This window comes from Myxine glutinosa, chromosome 4 (genome assembly GCF_964187855.1).
Source record: "Myxine glutinosa chromosome 4, kmMyxGlut1.1, whole genome shotgun sequence".
NCBI lineage: Eukaryota > Metazoa > Chordata > Myxini > Myxiniformes > Myxinidae > Myxine > Myxine glutinosa.
In genome coordinates this window covers 211408105-211433352 of record NC_136264.1, presented here as the reverse complement: position 1 = coordinate 211433352, position 25248 = coordinate 211408105, and the positions used below count along the sequence as shown (strand labels likewise).

General features: G+C 50.4%; 1 protein-coding gene across 2 annotated transcripts in view; it reads right to left on the bottom strand.

Annotated features, from left to right (window-relative positions):
- Positions 1–25248, bottom strand: part of TMEM184C (transmembrane protein 184C) — a 208538-nt gene that overhangs the window by 19455 nt on the left and 163835 nt on the right. The window contains exon 11 of one of the 2 annotated variants that reach the window (XM_078776980.1): positions 2038–2055. The exons of the other annotated variant lie outside the window; for it this stretch is intronic. The gene's annotated coding sequence lies outside the window, so the exon portion shown is untranslated. Of the gene's footprint in view, positions 1–2037; positions 2056–25248 lie in introns of those variants that run through there. 2 annotated transcript variants of the gene reach the window in all.

The following is a 25248-nucleotide window of genomic DNA, read 5'->3' as shown; positions in this document are numbered from 1 at the left end:
CCATGACTTTGCTGATAATTGGGAGAAGGCTGATTGGTCTGTAGTTGCTAGTGGTTGCTATTAATGGACTACAAAATGTAAATGTTTCATGATATTTGTTATATTATATCACCTTTATCTATCAATATTGTTGAAATGAAGATCAAATAGCTGTATGTTGAAATATGTTGAAAAAGTCAAAACTTTACATGGGGTGGACTTACTTTTTCAGTGACTGTATATGCAGCATTATGCCCCTTTGGGACCGAAAGGATAAGTAATATATATATATATATATATATATACAGACTTGGCATTTAATATGGAATATGTTTTTTTGTGTGGGTGAACTTACTTTTCAAGTTGACTTAGAACCAAAAGTTAATTGGAATTATGTTGAAATTATTCGAGATTTTGTTAATGTGACCTTTAAAAGAAACAAAAACCACATTTGACATTTCAAAACAAATAAATTGATCCTTGAAAGTGATGTAAACTGATATCGAACTCAATTCATGGACAGTACTGTGTTAAACTTCTGTACGTTTTCCAGAAGTATCTCTTTATTTTGCACATTAGCCAAAAAATTTTGAAACAAAAACAAAAGTTAAATTACGACTGGGATTACGGACAGTAAAATTACAGTTCAGTACTTTGTGTAACCCCCACGAGCATTCAGGAGAGCACGTACACGTTGAGGCATGCTGTTCACGAGATTTGCCAAGGTTTGGACAGGAATCACTTGCCATGCAGTGACAATAGCCTGCTGCAATTCATGCACAGAGGCCGGCTGCTGGTCCAAGTGGTCGATTTGATGCGTTAATTCTGCCCACAAGTTCTCTATCGGATTCATATCCGGGGACATGGCAGGCCACTCCATATGCTCTGCACCACAGTCAGCAAGAAAGTGTTGGATCATGCGAGCACGATGAGGCCGTGCATTGTCATCTTGGAAGACAAAGTTTCCTCGAAAGGCTGCACGAGCAAATGGAAGCAATGTTTCTTCTAGAATGGCCCTGCACTTGAACGGGTTCAGGTTTCCATTCAGAACAACCATGTCAGTTTTGCCCCCTGCATGAAAAGCAGCCCAAACGGTCACCCCACCACCTCCAGCTTGGACTCTTTTTTTTTTTTTTTTTTTTTTTTTGTATACTGAATCGAGGATCGTGAAAGAGCTGACATTTACTTCACAAACAAATCATCCAGACAAACAAAATATATAAAAAGAGGGAGTGGAAGACAAGATGGGGAGAGAAGGGGAAGCACACAAACACTTGAGAGCACACAACATTTGAGAGCAGGTAGATGTGTGGGAGGGGGAGGGCTTGGGGGGAGGAGGCGTGGGAAGGGGGGGGGGGGAACTCTTGGCACTATACAATCTTTGTTGTAGGCTTCATGCACTTGTCTGCGCACTCGGATGCGGCCATCTTGACGATAGACCAGAAATATAGACTCGTCACTGAAGATCACGTGATTCCAGTGTCCTGGCTGCCATTGACGGTGCTCTCTGGTCCACTGCAATCGGCACTGGCGGTGTTGTCTGGTCAGGCGTGGCTTTCTCAGGGGACGCCTGGCACGATAGCCTGCTTGAACCAGTCGTTGGTTGACTAGCCTTCTGGATACAGGCACATTTGTCAGTTGCTGCCACTCAGCCCTAAGCCGATTAGCTGACTTGGTACGGCCATTGCGGACTAACCGGTACAGCTGGCGATCATCCCTCCTTGTGGTTCTGTGGGGACGTCTTGGCCTCGGTATTGGAGTAGGGACACCCCTCTGAGCATTTCGTTTCAGGATCTTTGACACCTGACCTTGAGTGATGCCATACTGCCGAGCAATAGCATGCTGTTTCATGCCGTAATTTCGTAAAGCCACCACTCCATGACAAACAGCATTGTCGAGTTGACGGAGCATCTCCAGAGGAAGTGGCAATAACTTTTGGAGACATGCAGCAGTTGTTTTACACTAATACAGAACGCAACAACCCTTGTATACCCAACTGTGAAGCCAATCATCAAATGCACCTGTCCGTACATTTTGCCACGCCACCTGTGATATAATCCTGTTGTTGACTTCTTGCTGCGACAGACAATCAGTGACATGGTTCTTTTAACAAATAAATCACCAAAGTGTAAAAGAAACTCACCAGATTGATATACTGAGTTAAGAAAGTAAACCCAAGTTAAAAAAAAAAAAATCCCATATTAAATGCCAAGTCTGTATATGTATTGTTGTGGATATGAGAATTGTGTTTTTTTATTGTGTAATGAATTGAAAAATATCACCCTCCTTCCTCCAGTTGTTGTGTATAAAGGTCAAAGGGTGTCCCTTCATTAGGTCATATACAATCACGTAGCCAAATCATAGATCTCCCTGTTTAGTAGTTATCTCCTTATTCTGTGTATTAGGTTAAGCCTCTGTTTCCAACTAGTTAACACTGCATTGCATCGAATTCAAACAAGGTAGTATCCCCTTTCAATTTCCCCAGAACCTCCATTGGATGCCCCTTTTGTCAGCCGCATTACCAAATTCCTCTGCGCGGTTTGCTGCATTACGCTGTTCTTTGGGCTTGTGGTTTTCGCCGCAGCTGCTTGGCGGTTTTCACCGCGACTCCATTAGCCACGAAGTGGGCTCGGAGAAGAAGGGGGAGGAGCCGCCGAATCCAGGGCATTGGCCGCCCCTCATCATCAAGGGTGGAGCCAAAGGAGGCCATGCGAGCCAAACGGCACGGCAGTAAGCGACCCGGTAGGCGTGCCCAGAGAGCTCGCGGAGAGAGGTCGAGGTGCGCGATAAAACGGGTGCGCATGCGTCAGGAGAGGGAGTTGGTTGTTGGTGGCTGAAAGAAGAGACAGCAAGAGTTCTAAGAGTTGAGTGAGAGGGTTCAAGAGTGGCTGAAGGAGGAGAGTTGCGCTGGAGAGTTGCTGAGTTGCGTAAGGGAAGGACGTTGAGTGTGGCGTGAAGTGGCACTGAAGTGGGGCTGAGGAGCCCGGAGTCCAGCACGAAGCGCCAATCCGCTCGCAGTGAACGATACGCGCCGCTGGACACCAAGGTTTTCCCGCCAAGAACGCGAGTCGACTCCTGGAGCCGGACCTCGACGCCTAAAGTGGCCTGGGCCTTCCCATTCCTCCTTCCAGCCAATCCACTCTGCAATTCCCCGTGTGAGTCTGTCTTTGTTTGTGCTGTCCCTGGGTTAATTAAGACTGTAATAGATAAGCTAGCATTTTCACTGTGTCTGCTTCTTCTTCTTCTGTTTTTATTTTATTATCTTTTCCTACTCCTTGGTTGCTTTCAATTGTGTAAATAGTAAATAAATCATATTTGTATTTCTTACCCTTTGCCTTTCTTTCCTCTACATCCGTCGTTGTTGTCTTTTCCCTCATTGAAAACCTGTGGCGCGATTTTGGCCAACGTTTGAGAATCGGGTCTAGTTTCTGTTAACGGTTCGTGCCGCGGCTGCCAACCGCTCGGCAAATTAACATCTTATCCGCGGTCGCGAACGAAGCTGCTCACCTGCCTCTGGAGGGAGCTTGTGCAGCTTCAGGACCCACGTCGGTCAGTCACAAATGAGGGGACTAATCCCCCCCCAAGAAGGGATCCGAGGCCGACGGAGAGATCCGTAACAATTGGTGTCGGGAGCGAGATTCGGACCTGAAGCGCTTAGTGTGCTCAAATTACGAGTGGCCCAAAAATTGTGTTTTATAAAATCCTAAATTTAAAAATCGTGCCATGGATGGTCAAGGCGACGGGATGCCGGTGGGGGAAATAGAAGAGGGGTTAGGGGTAACCCAGGACCCCAGGGAAGAAGTGGGAATAGTGCAAGAGGAAAGCAAAGAAGGTGCGGTCGTGGGGGTTACAGGCACATGAAATGGCGGCCTCCCGTACGGGGCCTTTTGATGATGCATTTCGGTGCCTCTCTGATGGGTGACAGTAAGGGATTTGATGCAATGATGGCTACCCAGGGGATAGACATGGGAAAAGTGAGGCACAAAGCAAGGTCCAACCCGGAGGGATTTCAGGAGCAAATGAACGCCACGGCAAAAAGAATACAGGAAGACATTGACCGCGGGTTGAGCGAGCAGGTCTCAGGGGTGCACGAGGAGGTAAAGCGGGTCGAGAAGCGCTGGTTGAGCGAAGCGGAGAAAAGCGCGGGTAAAATGACGGGGATAGAGATCGCGACACGGGGTATGGGGCAGCCGGCGACCGATGAGGTAGAAGAGGGAATTTTATTAAAGCCAACGGTCGACGAGGTGAATAAAGAAAAAGTGCTGGGAATTGAAATTGGAGAGACCGGGGACTTAGAAAAGCACTCGCGGCAGGAGGAAGGAATGGATTGTGCACAAAGTCTAAGTTCACATCCTGATGCCGTACTTGCTAAACTTATAAAGAGTTGCAGGTGCGCGCGGAGAAGAGAATCCCCCAGGTGAGTCGTGCTGTGTATTGTGCGGGGAGATTTTGTAGGAGGATGTTTGACGACAAAAGATTTTTCGCGCGATTGGGGTCAATATGGCACCCGGGCATTGGTGAAGGGTCCCTTGTGAGTGGAAATGGCGCGCTTGTGGAAAAAAAGTGTGCGTCGGCGAGTGAGCGTGTTATAAAGTGTGGGAGTGATACCGAGTGTGAGCGAGAGTGCACGTCGGGGTGTACGGAGTGTGACAAAGGGAGTGAAAGCGATACGGAATGTACGTGCGAGGGTGAGTGTGACACGGAGAGTAAGGTGGTGGTGGAATGTGTGCGAGGAAGCACACCTGAGTTGGTTCTGGCGCGGGTGTGGGAGAGCCCATCAGAGCGCATTAGTGGGTGGATGCAAGAGTGCACGCCCATGGTGAGTGGTACGGAGTACGTACCGAGGGAGAGTGCGCAAGACGGTGCGCGAGGTGTGTTAAGGGAGGGTGCGAACGGCGAGTGTGCGCGAGAGGTGTGGTGTGTAACAGGGAGTGCGTTGGTGGAAGGGACGGAGTGTGTGGAATGTACGGACGGCGTTGGAACGCCGGGCTTTGTGAGTGTGAAACGGGTCACGTGGTGTGAGCATGCAAGTGAAGCATCGACGTTGACCGGGTTAGCAGTTAGGGCGACGGATAGCGGGCGCTCGGTGCGCGGCGCGCTTTGTTGGATGCGAAGCTTCGCGCAGATCGCGCTTTGTTGGATGCGAAGCTTCGCGCGGATCGATGCTGCGTCGCCCCGCTTCGGAGCGTCGCGCACGATTCGGGCCTGGCCCCGCCCCGCACGGTCGAGTCTGGGCCTTGTCGGGTGAGGCGATTGGTCCGGTTCAAGGGCGAGTAGGAGGAAGTGGAACTGTGCCCCCTGGCGGGGGCGGGGTTCCGACCGGGCAAGATTGAGCCATCGGGCCCAGGACCGCAAGGTGCCGCGCCGAGATGGTGCGTGGAATCTCGGCCCGACCAAACCACCCCCCCCCCCCCCGCCCACCCCTGAACCGAATGCCGGACGGATTCAACCTGCAGGCGACCAAACCACCCGCGTTCATTGCTCGGCTGTGCGAAGCCGGGCTTTGGGAATGTAACGACGCACCGAGGCTCAAGTTTAATGGACGGTGATGATGATAGTGTTTTTGATCCGAAATTTAGAAAAGTGAATAGAATTGGCAGATAATTGGCAAATTTTTGATTGATTGCAATTGGATGAGCCAAATTGGTAGTGAGAGATGCCCGATGTGGTGGGATGGCAACTATGCCATCCCTCACAGCGGGGGCAAAGGAGCACTAGTTATGGGGTTGGCAGTGAAAGCTAGCCCGGGAGGGTTAGGATAATGATAGGGATCTAGAGAAGATGACCATAGGTAACGGTAAGGTTAGGTAGTGACAATGATGCCTGTAGTGGGGACGCAGGTAGATTAGTTTGGATAATAATGACGAGGGAGCGCAAAAGTTTAAAGGGGCGACTGGGAAGCGCAAGTTCCAGAGGGGAGTAGTTAGATGAGATGATGCCGTGTGTTTGAGAATCGAAAGTGTATTGAGCGTGGAAGTGTATGGAGCAGTGAGTGAGGAACGATTGAGATTGCACAGGTGTGCAACTGAACAGGTGTATGGAGCAGTGTATGAGTGAGTGATGGTGATGTGTGTTGTGTTGACCAAATGGTACAGGGAGGAAGGAGGGTGCAGGTGGCACCAGGTGAGATTGCACAGGTGTGCAACTGCAGGTGTATGGAGAATGGTTGTGTGGAATATATGGAGTATGGAATAGATGGTATGGAGTGAGTATGGTGGAAACTGTGGAGTGGAGTGGATGGTGCGAAGGTGTGGATGGGGGAAAGGAGGATGGACCCCATCACGAATACCCGGGGAGGGTAGTGTAAGAGTTAGGTAGAGGGTACAGGTAAATTGTGGTTGGATATTGGCATCTGTGGTGCATGTGGAAGAATGGAGTTTGGATGGGTGCATTAGTGACGTGGAAATGGCTGGGCGTGTGGCCTGTTAGTGTGTGTAGTTGAATGGACACTCCGCCACTGTGAGGATGTCGGCCAGGTGAGGCCGCAGGTGGGCTCTGGGAGCCGTTAGAGTTGTGGATGGGGCCTGAGGATCCGGAGGACGGACCCGGGTAGCCCAGTGCCAGAGGGCACCGAGTGGGGAGAGGGCCAGAGGGCCTTCCCCAGTCGATAGGTTAGGTTAAGGAGCAGGTAAGCTCGGAGGCAACTACAGTGGTGGAGGTGTGCAGGTGGGTAGACCTGCTGGGAGAGCCACACGACCCAGTCCTGAAATTATGCAAGGGCACAGGGAGTTGAACCAGGGGAGTGAGACCCCAAATTGAGAAGCACCACAGTTTGGTCAATGGGAATTTGGTTCTTAAAACCGCATAGAGCAAGATGGCCAATGGTTTTGCAGGGAAAGACCCCAGGTAGTGTAAAGTGTGTTAAAGTCATTTAGCTGGTAGTTAGGTTTGAAATCTCCTTGCACCATCTACGTCCATTCACCTGGGATGACGTACCTCCACACCATGCCAGGTTGTTTTTGTTATTTTGATTGTGCAAATGTTTGGAATGTGAGATGCATCATGACGTGGGTGTGACATTGTGCTGTGTTCCATCTCTCCCTCCTTATGAGGATTGATGATGAGTTTGGGTGATGGCAAATTTTGGTTAGAGGGATTGTGGGGACGAATTTGGTGTAGGGGAAATATGGGGAAGACGTGACAGTCGTGACGAATTTGTAAATGTGTAGATTTTTGTATATATGGGGTAAGGGCAAGGGTAGAGTAGGTAACAGGGGGGGTGACGTACGGTAGGGACGAGCTTTTCTCCGCTCAGTCTCCAGACGCACCTCACCTTGCATTGCCTTTATTGATGTGTACCCTTGTGACCTTACTCCTCGCTCACCTGTCTTCTTCCCCCCCCTTGTCTCCCACCCAAGGACTGTGCACCACTGGGCGCCGAGGGGAGCGTGCGGGAGTCCGCCATTGTGCGCCCGAACTCTCGCAACCACAGCTGTCTGCATCGATGCACCACGTATGGACCACATGTCTGTGGCTGAGCACCACTTATGGACCCCATGGGTTGGGGCATGGCCCCTCTGCTGGAACTGGCCATGAAGGCCCGAGATCTTGCTGGTGGACCTTGGTCACAGGGCACCTATGCCACACAGGTGAACCTCAATAGTCGGCCCTGTGGGCCATAAATAAATAAAAATGGACACGGTTGTGCACTTTTATTATGTCCAAATAGGCCGCCAGTAAGAAAATGAAAAAAGACAACATCTGGAAAAACGACAATAGCCGGCAGAGGGAGCTGAAGAGGAAGACCAGCACCAGGGTTTGATGGGTTCATTTTTTATTATTGAACTGTGGTGACTGTGCACCGATTGGTGCGTTTTGGTGCTTTGGTGCATTTTGGTGCTTTCTGGTGCATCAATGCAGCGCAGACTGTCTCCCCCCCAAAAGAACAATCACAGGTCCTGGGTTGCGTTTTGTAAATAAAATAGCGTCAACTGTAAATAATGCTCCCCCATCGTTCATGTTTTAGTTTGAAAACCATTCCGAAATTCGGTTAGCTGTGGGTGTGAAACTGTTAAGTAGGGTGCAATGCAGCAGGGGGACATACTTATTTGTGTTTTAAAACTGTCACACTCAGGGTCAGGTTAAATGTAGAGGGAACTACACCTACGTGCCACACTAAAAGTAAAAGTAATAGGCCCGGGACGTGCCTAATAGGAGGAGGGTGCAGTGTTGTGGATATGAGAATTGTGTTTTTTTATTGTGTAATGAATTGAAAAATATCACCCTCCTTCCTCCAGTTGTTGTGTATAAAGGTCAAAGGGCGTCCCTTAGTTAGGTCATATACAATCACGTAGCCAAATCATAGATCTCCCTGTTCAGTAGTTATCTCCTTATTCTGTGTATTAGGTTAAGGCTCTGTTTCCAACTAGTTAACACTGCATTGCATCGAATTCAAACAAGGTAGTATCCCCTTTCAATTTCCCCAGAACCTCCATTGGATGCCCCTTTTGTCAGCCGCATTACCAAATTCCTCTGCGCGGTTTTCTGCATTACGCTGTTCTTTGGGCTTGTGGTTTTCGCCGCAGCTGCTTGGCTGTTTTCACCGCGACTCCATTAGCCACGAGGTGGGCTCGGAGAAGAAGCGGGAGGAGCTGCCGAATCCAGGGCGTTGGCCGCCCCTCGTCATCAAGGGAGGAGCCAAAGGAGGCCGTGCGAGCCAACCGGCACGGCAGTAAGCGACCCGGTAGGCGTGCCCAGAGAGCTCGCGGAGAGAGGTCGAGGCGCGCTATAAAACGGGTGCACATGCGTCAGGAGAGGGAGTTGGTTGTTGGTGGCTGAAAGAAGAGACAGCAAGAGTTCTAAGAGTTGAGTGAGAGGGTTCAAGAGTGGCTGAAGGAGGAGAGTTGCGCTGGAGAGTTGCTGAGTTGCGTAAGGGAAGGACGTTGAGTGTGGCGTGAAGTGGCACTGAAGTGGAGCTGAGGAGCCCGGAGTCCAGCACGAAGCGCCCATCCGCTCGCGGTGAATGATACGCGCCGCTGGACACCAAGGTTTTCCCGCCAAGAACGCGAGTCGACTCTTGGAGCCGGACCTCGACGCCTAAAGTGGCCTGGGCCTTCCCATTCCTCCTTCCAGCCAATCCACTCTGCAATTCCCCGTGTGAGTCTGTCTTTGTTTGTGCTGTCCCTGGGTTAATTAAGACTGTAATAGATAAGCTAGCATTTTCACTGTGTCCGCTTCTTCTTCTTCTGTTTTTATTTTATTATCTTTTCCTACTCCTTGGTTGCTTTCAATTGTGTAAATAGTAAATAAATCTTATTTGTATTTCTTACCCTTTGCCTTTCTTTCCTCTACATCCGTCGTTGTTGTCTTTTCCCTCATTGAAAACCTGTGGCGCGATTTTGGCCAACGTTTGAGAATCGGGTCTAGTTTCTGTTAACGGTTCGTGCCGCGGCTGCCATCTGCTCGGCAAATTAACATCTTATCCGCGGTCGCGAACAAAGCTGCTCACCTGCCTCTGGAGGGAGCTTGTGCAGCTTCAGGACCCACGTCGGTCAGTCACAAACGAGGGGACTAATCCCCCCCCCTAGAAGGGATCCGAGGCCGACGTTGGGTTCCGTAACAATATATATATATGTGTCCTCAATTTCTGATCATTCATGATTTCAGGGTGATAAATCAAAGTGTACCTCGGATGTGTCCCCGGATGGATGTTACACTAGGCATCTGTCTGCTAACATTATTTACCGGACACTAAACATCAGATTGTGTTTTTCGTGAATCGTAGTCGAGTTATCACCAGCACCCATGTCAAATTGCAACTTCCTGCTCTGACTAGCTTCATTTGAACGTCTCACCTGGCCAGCTGGTTCATGAATGACTTGGGCCAAAACAAATTCCCATTAAACATCTTTTAAATTAATGTATAAGCAATTCACCTGTAAGGCTTAATCATTGAAGGTATCAGAACATTGTTCTGTCTGGCAGGTATTAAGTTGCTGCTTTTAAACGAGTGAGTGTCGTTTATTATCTCAAAAATATATATTATATTGTAGCGGTTACCGCTGGATGCACACAATCGCCTTGCACCGGCCAGAACACGGCCAGACGCGCCTCTCCCGGGCATGCCCGGACTCACTGTTCCCGGGCACGCCCGAACCTCCCGGGCACGCCCGGTCTCGTCTTTCCCGGGCATGCCCGCTCTCGCCTTTCCAGGGCTCGCCCAGAGCGTCCGGGCATGCCCGCTATCGCCTTTCCAGGGCTCGCCCAGAGCGTCCGGGCATGCCCGCTATCGCCTCTCCAGGGCTCGCCCAGAGCGTCCGGGCATGCCCGCTATCGCCTTTCCAATGCTCGTCCAGAGCGCCCGGGCACGCCCAGCCTCGACTTGCCAGGCCGCAGCCAAACACGCCCGGGCAGGTCCAGACTCGCCTTTCCAAGGCTCGCCCTTGACACCCGGGCATGCCCGGTATAGCTTTTGCCGGGCAAACTTCCCGACATAAATGTGTATATATATTGCTGCCCGATAAACGGGCTTTTGTCAGAATACCTGAGCTGTTTTGTTTTAATAAAGCAACTCGGACGAATTCCGTCTTTGGTCGCGTCACTTCTTTCGACTCGCGTTGGAGCGCAGCTCCCTCACTGGTGACCTACCGACATGGACACGGCAGTGACTCTTAAACTGCCTACCTTCTGGGAGGCTCACGCGGCTGTTTGGTTCGCCCAGGCGGACTCCCAGTTCGCCCTGCGAGGCATCACCGTGGACGACACCCGCTTCCACCACGTCGTGGCAGCGCTCGGTTCCGCCACTGCGGCCCGCGCCCTGAGCCTCCTCGAGCACCCGCCCGCTGCCGACAAGTATGACGCGTTGAAGACGCTCCTCCTCGACGCTTTCGCCCTCTCACCGGCGGCACGCGCACGGCGCCTGCTCGACCTGCCCGAGCTCGGCGACACGCGCCCGTCCGTGCGCATGGACTATATGCTCTCGCTGCTCGGTGAGCACTCTCCGGATTTTCTGGGTTTTTTTTTTTGTTTGTTTGTTTTTTGTTTTGTATACAAGATCGAGGCTCGTGAAAGAGCGAACATTAATCACACAGACAGACAAACAGACACACAAAACAAATAACATCGGGAGCGGTAGACAAGATGGGGAGAGAGGGGGAAGGACACAAACACAACATTTGAGAGCAGGGACCGAGAGACATGGAGACATCAAGAGAACTGTGGGAGGGAGAGGGCTTTGGGGGGAAGGCATGGGAAGGGGGGGGGGGTGGGAGAGGTATAAAACATATGGACACTGCCACGACTTCCAGGAAAGAAGTTGGAATTTCAAACAACGTGGATCTGGGGTGAATTAGTGGGGGTAGAAAAGATCAAGGTCTTGGATGGGGGAAGATAAGAGATGGTGGTGAACAGCTGTTTTGAAGACCTGGAGGGAGGAGTGTGATTGAAGTGAGTGTGGGAGTTTGTTCCAGAGGCGGGAGAAAAGAGGAACGAAAGAGTGAAGGTGAGCAGAGAGCCGAGATTTCGGCAGCTTAACCATCAGAGGGTGGCTGGCAGATCTTGTGCGACCTGTAGGAATATTTGGGGGACAGAGCACAGAGAGAGCTGGGGAAGCAAGGCCGGAGAGGAGTCGGTAGAAGACAGAAAGACCACCTACCTGCCTGCGGTGAGTGAGTGAAAGGCCCTCAGAGATAGCTTCATCGCGGGAGATTCCAATGATTCTGAAAGCTTTGGATTCAACAGCGTGAAGCCGAGCCAGGTGTGAGGCAGGAGCACCAGCCCATAGGGGAGAACAGTATTCCATTGAGCTGCGGATGAAAGCCTTGTATGTGGTGAGGAGCTCAGGTGTGCCTAGGAAGGACTTCGCACGACGGAGGATGCCCAGTCGGCGACTGGCTTTGGAGGCCAGCTTGGAAATGTGGTTTTCCCAAGAAAGATCATGGCAGATGGTGAGACCCAAAAGCTTGAGCGACAGAACTTCTTGGAGAGGATTGTTGAGAAAGTAGATGGGAGGGTTGTCCAGTCGATCTTTTCGGAGAGACATAGTAAGAGTGTGAGATTTGTCAGGATTGAAAGACATGTTCCACATGTTTGACCAGTCTGTGATTTTGTCCAGGTCTTCAGAGAGTGAGGAGACTGCAGACTGCCGATCTGAGGGAAGAGGAATGGAGCGGCAGAGAGTGGAGTCATCAGCAAAGAGATACAGAGGATTTTCCAGAGAGTCGGAGAGATCATTGATAAAGACCAGAAAAAGCACAGGGCCCAGCACACTGCCTTGGGGAAGCGAGTTGTTCCTTCGCCAGCTGCCTCACCCGGTACGCCTCGCCCTGGCTGGCACGTCGATCACCGATCCCCGCGCCCTCGCCAGGGAAGCCGATAAGATCTCCTCGGCGGGCCAACACATCGGCGCGGCTACCTGGAGCCTGCCGCCGTCCGAGGCGACGCCCACGACGCCCGAGCACCCTGCGCGGTTGGAGGCCGAACTGCTGGTGAAACTGGCGGCCGCCACGCCGCACCGACCGCTTCCGACACGATGGCCGGGGCCTCCACCTGACCAGGCGTGGTGTTATTACCACGCCAGGTTCGGACACAAGGCTCGGACGTGCCGACCCCCGTGCACTTTCGGCAAGTCGGGAAACGGCCGGGCCGGCGTTCATTCCCAGCCATGAGCGCCGGCCACTCGGGCAACTTGCTTTTTATTCGGGACAAAGCGTCCGGGTGGCGTTTCCTTTGTGACACCGGCGCCCAACTGAGCGTCATACCCGCCTCCGAGCAGGACAGGCGGGACGCCGTTTGCGGCCCCTCTTTGGTCGCTGCTAATGGCTCGGCCATACGCACTTTCGGCCCGCGCAACGTCACCCTCTGCTTCAGCAGCCAGCACTTTCAGTGGACCTTTGTGACCGCCTGCGTCCCTATGGCTTTGCTGGGCGCCGACTTCCTCTGCGCACATGGGCTGCTGGTCGACGTCAAACGTCGTCGCCTTGTCAACGCCGAGACCTTCAGCTCCCTGGCGTGCACGATGAGCAGCTCCGCGCCGACCGAACTGGCGTGCGCCCTCCCGACGGCGAACGAGTTCGCTCGCCTGCTCGCGGAATTCCCGGCCCTCACACGGCCGACGTTTTCGGCCGTCGCAGTGCGGCATGGGATCAAGCACCACATACCCACTACGGGCCCGCCGGTCTACGCCAGGGCCCGCCGCCTTGACCCGGCCAAGCTCGCCGTGGCAAAGGCCGAGTTCGACGCGTTGGAGCACCTCGGCATCGTGCGGCACTCCAATAGCGTGTGGGCCTCACCACTGCACATCGTGCCAAAGCCGGAGGGCGGATGGCACCCGTGTGGCGACCACCGCTGCCTCAACGACGCTACCACCCCCGACAGGTACCTGATACCGCACATCCAGGACTTTTCCGCCCGTTTGGCGGGACGGGTCATATTTTCCAAAATTGACCTGATACGGGGATACCACCAGGTACCTGTCTGGGCGGCCGACGTCCCGGAGACGGCCGTCATCACGCCGTTCGGCCTGTTCGAATTTTTGAGGATGCCGTTTGGCCTCAAGAACGCGGCCCAGGTGTTCCAGCGCTTAATGGACGGCGTGCTGCGCGACCTGCCATTTCTTTTCGTCTATCTGGACGACATCCTCGTCGCCAGCACGTCCCGCGCCGAGCACCTCCTCCACCTCCGAACACTGTTCGGTCGCCTCAGCGAGCATGGCTTAATTGTCAACCCGGCCAAATGCCACTTCGGCACGACGACCGTTGACTTTTTGGGCCACCGCATCACCAAGACCGGGGCCGTGCCGCTGCCGACCAAGGTCGAGGCCATCACCACGTTCCCGCGTCCCCGTTCCATCAAGGCCCTACAAGAGTTCCTCGGCATGGTGAATTTTTATCACCGATTCGTGCCCCGCGCTGCTCAGCTCATGCGGCCCCTTTACGAGGCCCTCCGGGGCAAGCCGGCCAAGCATGACATCGTTTGGTCCGCGGCCATGGACGCGGCCTTCGCGAGCGCAAAACGGGCCCTCGCCGACGCAACGCTACTGGCTCACCCGGTGCTCAACGCGCCCATCGCCCTCACTACGGACGCCTCCAACTACGCGGTGGGCACCGTCCATGAACAATGGGTGGACGGGGTTTGGCAGCCACTCACTTTTTTCAGCCGGCAGCTCTGGCCGAACGAGTTAAAATACAGCACGTTCGACTGCGAGCTGCTCGGTCTATTCCTGGCCGTTCGCCATTTCCGACACCTCCTGGAGGGCCGCCCGTTCACGGCTTTCGTCGACCACAAGCCGTTGGTCTACGCAATGGCCAAAGTCACGGAGCCGTGGTCGGCCCGCCAGCAGCGCCACCTCTCCGCCGTGTCGGAATTCACCACGGACATCCGGCACGTCGCCGGCAAAGACAACGCTGTGGCCGACTGTCTTTCTCGGGCCAGCGCGAACGCGGTCCACCTCGGCATGGACTTCGCGCTCATGACGGCCGACCAGACCACCGACACCTCGGTGCAGGCCCTCCGGGCGGCGGACACGGGCCTCCGCCTGGCCGACATCCCCTTCGCGGGCACCGTCCTGCTCTGCGACGTCTCCCAGGGCCAGCCTCGCCCCATCGTGCCCGTTTCCTGGCAGCGCCGCATCTTTGCCTCCATCCACGGCCTTTCTCACCCGGGCCGGAAAGCTTCTCAGAAGCTGGTGTCGGCGCGTTTCGTCTGGCACGGCCTTCGACGGAACGTCCGTGACTGGGCCAACGCCTGCACGGCCTGCCAGCGGACCAAGGTCCACCGCCACACCCAGGCCCCGCTGGCACCTTTCACCGTGCCTGCACGGCGTTTCGACCACGTCCACGTGGACCTGGTGGGTCCCCTGCCCCCATCGCGGGGGTTCACCCACCTGCTCACCATGGTGGACAGGACCACCAGGTGGCCGGAGGCCGTGCCCCTCACCTCCACCACCACCGCCGACGTGGCGCAGGCGTTCATCGCCACCTGGGTCGCGCGCTTCGGCGCACCGGCGGACATCTCGTCCGACCGCGGCCCACAGTTCACGTCCGAACTTTGGGGCGCGGTTGCCCGCTCGTTGGGGGTCACGCTGCACCGCACCACGGCCTACCACCCCCAAGCCAACAGGTTATGCGAGCGGTTTCACCGCTCCATGAAGGCTGCACTCATGGCCGGCCTTCAGGACGACGGTTGGACCGACCGGCTGCCGTGGGTCCTTTTGGGGCTCCGCACGGCCACCAGGGAGGACCTCCGGGCGTCCGCTGCCGAGCTCGTCTACGGCCAGCCGCTCCGCGTCCCGGGCGAGTTCGTGCCCGATGCTACCAGTCCCTGGTCCGCCGCACACCAGCGCTCGGACCTCCAGGAGGCGGCCCGCCGATTTGCCCCCGTGCCAACGTCCCGCCACGGTGGCCCCCAGTCCTACGTCCCCCCGGCGCTTCGCACAGCAGAGTATGTCTTTGTGCGTCATGACGCGCACCGGGGGCCACTCCGGCCGCCGTACGACGGGCCCTTCCGGGTCCTGCGACGGAGCGACAAGTCCTTTGTCGTCGACGTTGGCAGCCGGTCGGACCGGTTCTCTGTGGACCGCCTCAAACCGGCGCACATGGACGTCGACCGACCACCACGGTTGGCCCTTCCTCCGCGACGAGGCCGCCCCCCGTCCACAGTTCCCCCCGCTCGACCACCCACCACCACGTCGGACCCCTCCCCACGACCCTCCAGGGGTCGCTTCGGCCGGGTCATCCGGACCCCCCTTAAATTGACCCTGCCGGTGCAGGTCGATTCTGGAGGGGCGTGTGTAGCGGTTACCGCTGGATGCACACAATCGCCTTGCACCGGCCAGAACACGGCCAGACGAACACGGCCTCTCCCGGGCATGCCCGGACTCACTGTTCCCGGGCACGCCCGAACCTCCCGGGCACGCCCGGTCTCGTCTTTCCCGGGCATGCCCGCTCTCGCCTTTCCAGGGCTCGCCCAGAGCGTCCGGGCATGTCCGCTATCGCCTTTCCAGGGCTCGCCCAGAGCGTCCGGGCATGCCCGCTATCGCCTTTCCAGGGCTCGCCCAGAGCGTCCGGGCATGCCCGCTATCGCCTTTCCAGTGCTCGTCCAGAGCGCCCGGGCACGCCCAGCCTCGACTTGCCAGGCCGCAGCCAAACACGCCCGGGCAGGTCCAGACTCGCCTTTCCAAGGCTCGCCCTTGACACCCGGGCATGCCCGGTATAGCTTTTGCCGGGCAAACTTCCCGACATAAATGTGTATATATATTGCTGCCCGATAAACGGGCTTTTGTCAGAATACCTGAGCTGTTTTGTTTTAATAAAGCAACTCGGACGAATTCCGTCTTTGGTCGCGTCACTTCTTTCGACTCGCGTTGGAGCGCAGCTCCCTCAATATCATATCTCAAAAAGTTATGGACGGATTTGGACGAAACATGGTGGACAGGTTGGGTGTCCGACAAGGAAGAATTGTTTTAATTTTGGTGAAGATCCGGATGCAGATCGAGCCTATCAGTGTGAAACAAAACGTAAACCGTTCACCTGGTGGAGCTGTGTTTGACCGAGTGATGGAGGTGCCATTCTAGTTTGATCGTGTGTTTGACTTTGAATTAATTGATAGATCTGGGTTTGATTCCAGATGGAGGAGAATCTGAATATTAAATTTGAATCTGATGCCTTGCAGGAAGAATCTTGCATCATAAACGATGCCATTTTGATGGGACATGAAGTCTGTTGCACCATATGCTGGTGTTTACTTGCGAACGTTAAAGACAATTGTCCCAGAAAGACCAACGTTCATTTTCAATATGTAAGTATAATTAGAAAGAAGAAATATTTCCCCACAAATTATACATAATTTATTGAAAGGTTGGATTATCTCGCACCATCGCATGATCTCTTTCCGAGAACATTGTGAACGCCATTTGCAGTCCTGGCTGGAGATGAGAATGATGGACGACATCCGAATACGATCTTTATTTGAATGAAACGATATCATTTATGTTGATCGTGTTGCCTCAAATTAATTTTAGTGTTAAAACATATTTTTACCTCGTAAAAATCCTTTTCGGTCGACGTGCAAGTAAGTTTAAATAAGTAACTATAATCGTTGCGACTTGTTTTGTTTCGGTGTACAAAATGACACGTTGAGGGTAGGATAGTGTAGTCAGGAGCCGGATGATAAGTCCTCGTCCCTTGGGATCTTCCGAGGCCACCCATAGCTGGTAACAATCCCACCCAGATGGAGAAGGCGCCCATTTCAATGTTATATGGTCCAGCCTCCTACAGTCATTAGAGCAACCCGTTTGCCCTCGAACACAGCTTCGTGGCTCCAATCTGTCTGGCTGCCTCTAATCACTCCCCATCGACCCTCAACCCCATGGACCACCCCTTCCCCCTTTCCCCTTCCTCCATTCTAACCTCACTCCCCTCATTATTCCTGCACCAAAGCTTAATGTCTGTAATTTACATTGTAAATCTACCTGCACTGCTTCTCAGCCGGAAAAGAAAAACAACACTTCACTTGGACGAGGAATATTCTTATAAATACATTAGTTATTTGACGTTGAGCTGCCATTCCTGGATTCAAATTTAGATGTAAATCTGTATAAATGGTGCACAAGAAGGTGCTTCAAACGTGCTGCACATTGAGGGACATGTCAAGCTTGCTGATGTCGAATGTGTTTGTATTATTTTGTAGACATTGTACGTGCTCCTCTTCTTGGATGGCACTCCAAAGTCTGCCAATATTTATCGATTAGCCATAAGTTTATCCAAAGTCTGCCAATATTTATCGATTAGCTGTGAGCTTATCCAAAGTCTGCCAATATTTATCGGTTATCTCTGAGCTTATCCAAAGTCTGCCAATATTTATCGATTAGCTCTGAGTTTATCCAAAGTTTGCCAATATTTTCGATTATCTCTGAATTTATTCAAAGTCTGTCAATATTTATCGATCATCTCTGAGCTGATCAAAAGTCTGCCAATATTTATCGATTAGCTATGAGTTTATACAAAGTCTGCCAATATTTATCGATTAGCTATGAGTTTATCCAAAGTCTGCCAATATTTATCGATTAGCTATGAGTTTATCCAGTCTGCCAATATTTATCGATTAGCTATGAGTTTATCCAAAGTCTACCAATATCTGTCGATTAGCTCTGAGTTTATCCAACGTCTGCCAATATTTATCTATTATCTCTGAGTTTACCCAAAGTCTGCCAATATCTATCGATTATCTCTGAGCTTACCCAAAGTCTGCCAATATCTATCGATTATCTCTGAGTTTACCCAAAGTCTGCCAATATTTATTGATTAACTTTGAGTTTATACAAAGTTTGCCAATATTTCCCATTTAGCTCTGAATTTATTCAAAGTCTGCCAATATTTAACGATTAGCTATAAGTTTATCCAAAGTCTGCCAATATTTATTGATTATCTCCGAGTTTATCCAAAGTTTGCCAATATTTATCGATTAGCTCTGAGTTTATCCAGTCTGCCAATAGTTATCGATTAGCGATGAGTTTCTCAAAAGTCTGCCAATATCTGTCGATTAGCTCCGAGTTTATCCAGTCTGCCAATATTTATCGATTATCGATTAGCTATGAGGTTATCCAAAGTTTGCCAATATTTATCGATTAGCTATGAGTTTATTCAAAGTCTGCCAATACTTATCGATTATCGATTAGCTATGAGGTTATCCAAAGTTTGCCAATATTTATCGGTTATCTCTGAGCTTATCCAAAGTCTGCCAATATTTATCGATTAGCTCCGAGTTTATTGAAAGTTTGCCAATACTTATCGATTAGCCATGAGTTTATCCAAAGTCTGCCAATATTTATCGATTAGCTGTGAGTTTATCCAAAATCTGCCAATATTTATCGGTTATCTCTGAGCTTATCCAAAGTCTGCCAATATTTATCGATTAGCTCCGAGTTTATTGAAAGTTTGCCAACATTTATCGATTAGCTATAAGTTTATCCAAAGTCTGCCAATATTTATTGATTAGCTCCGAGTTTATCCAAAGTTTGCCAATATTTATCGATTAGCTCTGAATTTATCCAGTCTGCCAATATTTATCGATTAGCGATGAGTTTATCAAAAGACTGCCAATATTTGTCGATTAGCTCTGAGTTTGTCCAGTCTGCCAATATTTATCGATTAGCGATGAGTTTAATAATAATAATAATAATAATAATTCATTTATTTTGTATAGCGCTTTTCCAGAAGCCCAAAGGCGCTTTGACAGAGTGGCAAACATAAGTTTGTATAAAGTTTGTATAAACAAACAAGTTTATCCAAAGTTTGCCAATATTTATCGATTAGCTATGAGTTTATCCAAAGTCTGCCAATATTTATTGATTATCTCTGAGTTTATCCAAAGTATGCCTATATTTATCGATTAGCTCTGATTTATACCTCCCTTGCCTGCCGCTTTGCTCATTTATAGTAACCACAGGAAATATTCATTAATGAAACGTGATGACAGTAGAATGACTTTGTCAATGATAACAAAATAATAATATTAGAATCACTCAACGTTGAAACCTAATATATGCATTATGTTGCTTCGACTGAATCCACAAATCACATTGAGGAGGCATCATCGTGTCATCCATTCTTTATCTCCATTTAAAACAACCACGATTGTCTTAATCCCAACATGCATACAGAAAATTCAATTTGATCCTAACTTAAACTCCCAACTGTTTATGATTGATTTACAGCTTTGATTCAGCACAGCAGCCACTGATGGCTTATGCAATTTAAATTGAATAAATTAAGTATATGATGTAAATAAAACCTAACAGATGTTTGTGTGCTGTCATTTTTTGCATTCTTTGCACGTTTTTTTGTGGTATCTAAAATGAAAAACCTTTCTTTGATTAATTCTTTACATTAATTAACATACATGAATCCCAGGGAATCCTAGCAAATGAAAGAGGCCGGGAATCCCAGGATAGTATTCGTATGAAACACAAGTTCCCTTTGGGAGAGTAATACCCCCTCCCTCTGGCGGGGGTCAGTAAAGCACTTGCATTTTGCCACGTGGACACCAGTGAAAAATTGCAATTATCTCCAAAGCTCACTTGTAACCCTCTTCCACCACCACCACCACCACCACCACCACCACCACCACCACCGGATGGCGCTACGTGATACGTGATACACATTGCGATTGATGAAAAATATATATATATATTCATAATATTAGGGTTACACATAATATATTTCTTGATTTCACGTTGTGTATATATATTGTTGCGGTTCTGAGAATGTACATATTGATTAATAAAGGTTAAAGGTTTGCCCCCATAGTTAGTCCACATGCAACACGTAGGCCACCTTAGAACATTAGTTATGTCATAGTATATGTGTAGAATAAGGCCATTCCCAGTAGTGATACCTGCATTGTGTAAAAGAAATAAGAGTAGGTCCCATTCATTTTGCGGCCCACCCTCCAAATCTACCTCGTTGGGCAGCATCCAGTCCGCGCCCCATTTTTGCTATTGCCCTCGCATTGGGATGCTCAAACCAGCCAAATGCCACGAGGTAGGCCTGAAAAGGGGGAGGAGCGTGAGGTCGGGGTGTGGCCACATCACGCAGACGTCAAGGGCGGAGCCGGTAAGAGCCAACGACCAACCAGGGCTCGGGTGGAATGGCGTGAGGGGCGTGGTCAAAGCGCGGCTGGCAAATTCGAGAGGGTTCGCTGGGCGGCGCTATATAAACGCGCTCACAAAGCCCTTCCACAGGACTGATGAGCGAGGGGCTTTATAAAGAGGACTTACACAAAAGCGCTGGTATCAAGAGGTGAAGAGGACTCCCATGCGAAAGGACTGGCCAGAAGGGGTATATGCGCTTTACCAAAGAGGACGATTGGGAGAGGCGCTTCGCCATTTGAACTGTTGGAGCGCATATAGCGCCGGTTCGTTTATTACATACGCGGCTGAGCCGCGAAGTAACCGCCAGTCTAGCGTACCTTTCCACCCGATAATTGTCCGGTCCGCGCCAACGACACGCGGGGAACGCCTGCCGTCTGTCCTACCATCTTCTTCACGGCAAGTCGGGGACCGGGAGAACGAGCTGTGGACATCATCCCTGGACCATCAATCCTGACCATCTACATCCCCATGTGAGTGTGTCTTTGTGTGCGGGCCCGTTTGTCCAGGGGATAGGTTAAGACTGTTCTTAAGGCTGCAATGTGTATTCTGCTTCTTCTTCTTCATTGTACAAAGTGTTAATAAACCAATCTGTTCTTCCTTTCTTCTTAATCCGACCGTATTAGTGATTTCTTCCATTGGGTAAGCGTGGCACGATTCGGCACCGCTCAAATCGGGTTAGTTCCTGTTAACAGCTCGGATAACGGCTCGCTATCGCTCAGCGTTTCCACCTAAAACCGTGGTTCGGGTGGGGTTATTTCCTTGCTTCCTGGGAGGCGCTGGTAATTAGGTAATAGGAATAATTCGGCCTACCACCCTATTCAGCGCTGACCGGAAGGAACGTAATAGCTCCGGATCACGTCGGATAGTAAAAGACAAGGGGATTAATCCCACCTTGGTAAGGGGAAGGCCGACGTTATAGATCCGCAACAATATATATATATATATATATATATATATATATATATATATATATATATATATATATATATATATATATATATATATTTGATGGTGATGTGTGTTGTCACTTTCGATTAATCTCTTCCAAATGAATGGACAAATCTGCACAGAGAAGTGATTAAAGTGATAGAGGTGTGTGCGATCCCTCTCTAGGTACAGTAAATGCAAGTTGGCTGCAGGTGCAGTAAATGCAACCTGAAGTCTGATGCACATATGCGCAGCAGACTGGCTAGGTCGTCGATATGATTACGGCTGCCCTTGATGTCCATAATGGACACAGCTGACTACATATGCTGTGCAGTGATGCCTAAATTGGTGCCACCACTGACTTTCATTGGCACAGTTATCCACGATGTAGCGCTGCCCATGCTGACCGACACTTGCGGTATAATATCTGTGTGTCTTTCATATCGTCTTAGCCTCAAGAGGCTTCCCCCACAAGTCGGTGGGGATCCGTTACCCTGGACAAGGGGGACAGGGGCCCATACCAGGTACTGTCAGCTAGAGAGCCAGCTGAGCTCAGAACTCCCATAGGGAAGGGACGTCCCTCCCTGAGGTAGCTGAAAATAGCTATCTTGCTATATATATATATATTGTTACGGACACGACTCAAGATGTTGCTTGACCGAACGGAATGGCCGCCGTGTTCGCACAGTTTACCCGATTACCCCCAACTCACCCGATTCCACTCGAACGTTGGCCAAATCGCGCTATGCTAAATCAATGATGGAAAGGACACAACGACTGGGATAAATGAAACGATGCAAGGGGTACAGTTCTCAAGACCTCCGGAGGAGGATATAATTAGTGGTGGAGAAAAGGGGTAGATTACAAGGTAGAGTGAGGTATAAGACACAGAAGAGATAGGCACTTAGATACAATCTTATCTATCCCAGACAGACCACAGACAAACGGAACAAGGCTGGCTTACACAGGGATTGATGGCAGGGAAGGACAGGCAGTCGATAGCACAAGGTGCACCTTGGCTCAGGGACAGGATAAAGCGCGGTCCAGTCCAGAGATGCGGGGAGGTGTCACAGCGCTCGGAGGTGGCGTCCTTCTCTCTCCAAGCTCAGCGCGCATCTGACGTCACCTCCCTCCTTCTGCGCATGCTCAGCGGGGAGTCACACGCCCTCGGCTTGTTGGCTCCGCCCCAGATGGGACCGGTCCGCCGCTTCTATTGGGTGCGGGGGTTACCGGGCTCCGCCCTTGACGAGGAGCTGACAGCGAGCCCCTACTTGGTAACCCCGTCGAGCACATGCTCGATGGCGGCTCGTTGGAAAGGCCTGGTGCACTCCCAACACCCCCTACCAACCAAGCCGGAGTGAGGACGCACACTCCCCGCGCCGCCGCCGTTGTTGTTGTTGTTGTTGTTGTTGTTGCTGAACCGTGAGGAAGAGCTGCGGGGAGGTATTGGGAGGTCCTAAACTTCCTAACGGTGCCATACAATCACATTCTGGTGCAACGAAGAGTCAGAATTAATGGAAACGAGTCCTTAACTGACATAGACTAAGAATAACTAGCAAGATGTCCTATAGTTGTCTACGTGAGATGCGGTGGACCTGGATGCGACATTTAATGGGGGAAATAGGGGGAGGTCGGGTCTACAGAGTGTTGTTTACAGAAAATGGGACTAGGGAATGGGGGATTGGGGATAGTTGGGAAGTATTGAGGAAATAGGGGAATATTTACAAGCGGATATGGATGGATCCAAATCCCATATCCGCAACAATATATATATATATATATATATATATATATATATATATATATATATATATATATATATATATATATATATATATATATATATATATATATATATATATATATATATATATATATATATACTGTGTGTGTGTGTGTGTGTGTGTGTGTGTGTGTGTGTGCATGCAGTATGGCCCGTGTGTTCCTGGTAGGTTAGTTTGCCATGTTACAGGGACCTGTCAGAGTAAGTCGCTTGTTGCACGTGACACTGAGGAGGCAGCATATGTAATTTATAGACAAGTTAGACCTTAATTTGTGGGTGTAAACACCTCATGCTAGTAGGTGAGGCTAGTAGTTGAGTACTTCCCATGAGAGAGGCACATGTCACGTGTGTAAAAAGCCATCACGATTTGTCTGAACAGTGCGTCTCAGCAATGGTGGCATAATGTGTTGTGGAGCCGGAAGGCACACCATGCATTTTTTTTATTGGCACCACCCCGTGGTCCAGACGGCAGTAGGAGAACTCTGCCCAGAATGAAGAAGAGAATATGAGAGACCTTGCTTGCAGGGAAGAGAACAACAAATACCTCACTTCGAGTGAGGAGAACAAGAAAGAGACAGGTAAACAAGGAAGAAGAAGAGGTCCTGTGTGTTCAGAGGAGAGATCAGAGAGCCTTAAGTGGAAGGAGGACCAACAAATACTCATGGAGGAGTTTTGGAGAGGACTGATTGTAGCTTTGTCTCTGGGCGAATTGACCCAAGCCGAGATCACCATGTGTTTTTGGAGGGAAAGGAGGAAGAAGATGGAGGGCAGAGCAGTAGGCCTCGATCACTTGGAGGACAAAAGGGCCCACAAAGCCTGGTGGAGGAGGCCAATCATCGCGGAAATTCCTCATGATTTTCATCATGCTTGTTTTCGATTTTGGCATCTTTGGAGCTACTCGTCACTGGCTCCCGTCTCATGTCTGGTTTCCAAAGATATGTCCACCATATGCATCAGAGAAAAGGGAAGTCTTGCCTGCATTATTACTCCCGCCAGGGAGTAATGCATTTGATCGTGTGCATGTGTGTGCGTGTGTGTGCGTGCGTGTGTGTGTGTGTGTGCATGTGTGTGTGCGTGCGCGTGTGTGTGCGTGTGTGTGTGCATGTGCGTGTGTGTGTGTGCGTGTGTGTGTGTGTGTGTGTGTGTGTGTGCATGTGTGCGTGTGTGTGTGTGTGTGTGTGTGTGTGTGTGTGTGTTTGTGAACAAGATATCTGGAAAGGTTCTGAACGGATTTGGATGAAAGTTAGTGGGATGATTGCACTTGGGATAAGGAAGAATTGATTAGTTTTTGGTGAAGCTCAGGAAATTATTCCGGATCCAGGAAGTTTTTTGTGGAATTTTTTTTTCTGTTTTCCTTTAAAAAACATTTTCTCTGCAATAATTGGACCAATTTAAAGCAAATTTTTACCATAGGAGGGACTCGGTCTGCAGAATATTTTAATCATAATTATGACGTCACAGGTCACGTGGTTCGGCCGCCATATTGTTTTGAGTGAAAAACACTAAAATCCAATTTTCTCCAAAACGCCTGAACAGATCGAGGCCAATCTTTTCAGGCAGATCGCATACCCATGACGAACGAAAAAGTCATCTAGCATGAGGTCATGCATCACATGGTTTCAGAGTTATGACGTTTTTAAGCACAAACATTTAAAACCTAGCTCCTCCCTCATTTGTGATCCAATCGAGGGGAAACTTCAAAAATCTGTTCAGCATATCAGTCTACGAAAATGCCCTTGAGCCACCTTCTCAAAGTGTAAAAAAAACTTGGCTACCTCCTTTTCATTGAAGGGTGGAACTAGCCTCACATGCCTACCAATGTCCCAAGTGTTTTGACTAGTTGTCGAACTAGCCTGCATGGATACTACTTCTCTCCGTTCTCCAATTAATTCCAGCTCCTTGAGTTTAAGTTCCTTCTGATACTCCATGTCACGTTCCTTTAACTCCCTTTCGGCTCTCCTTTCCTCTGCTC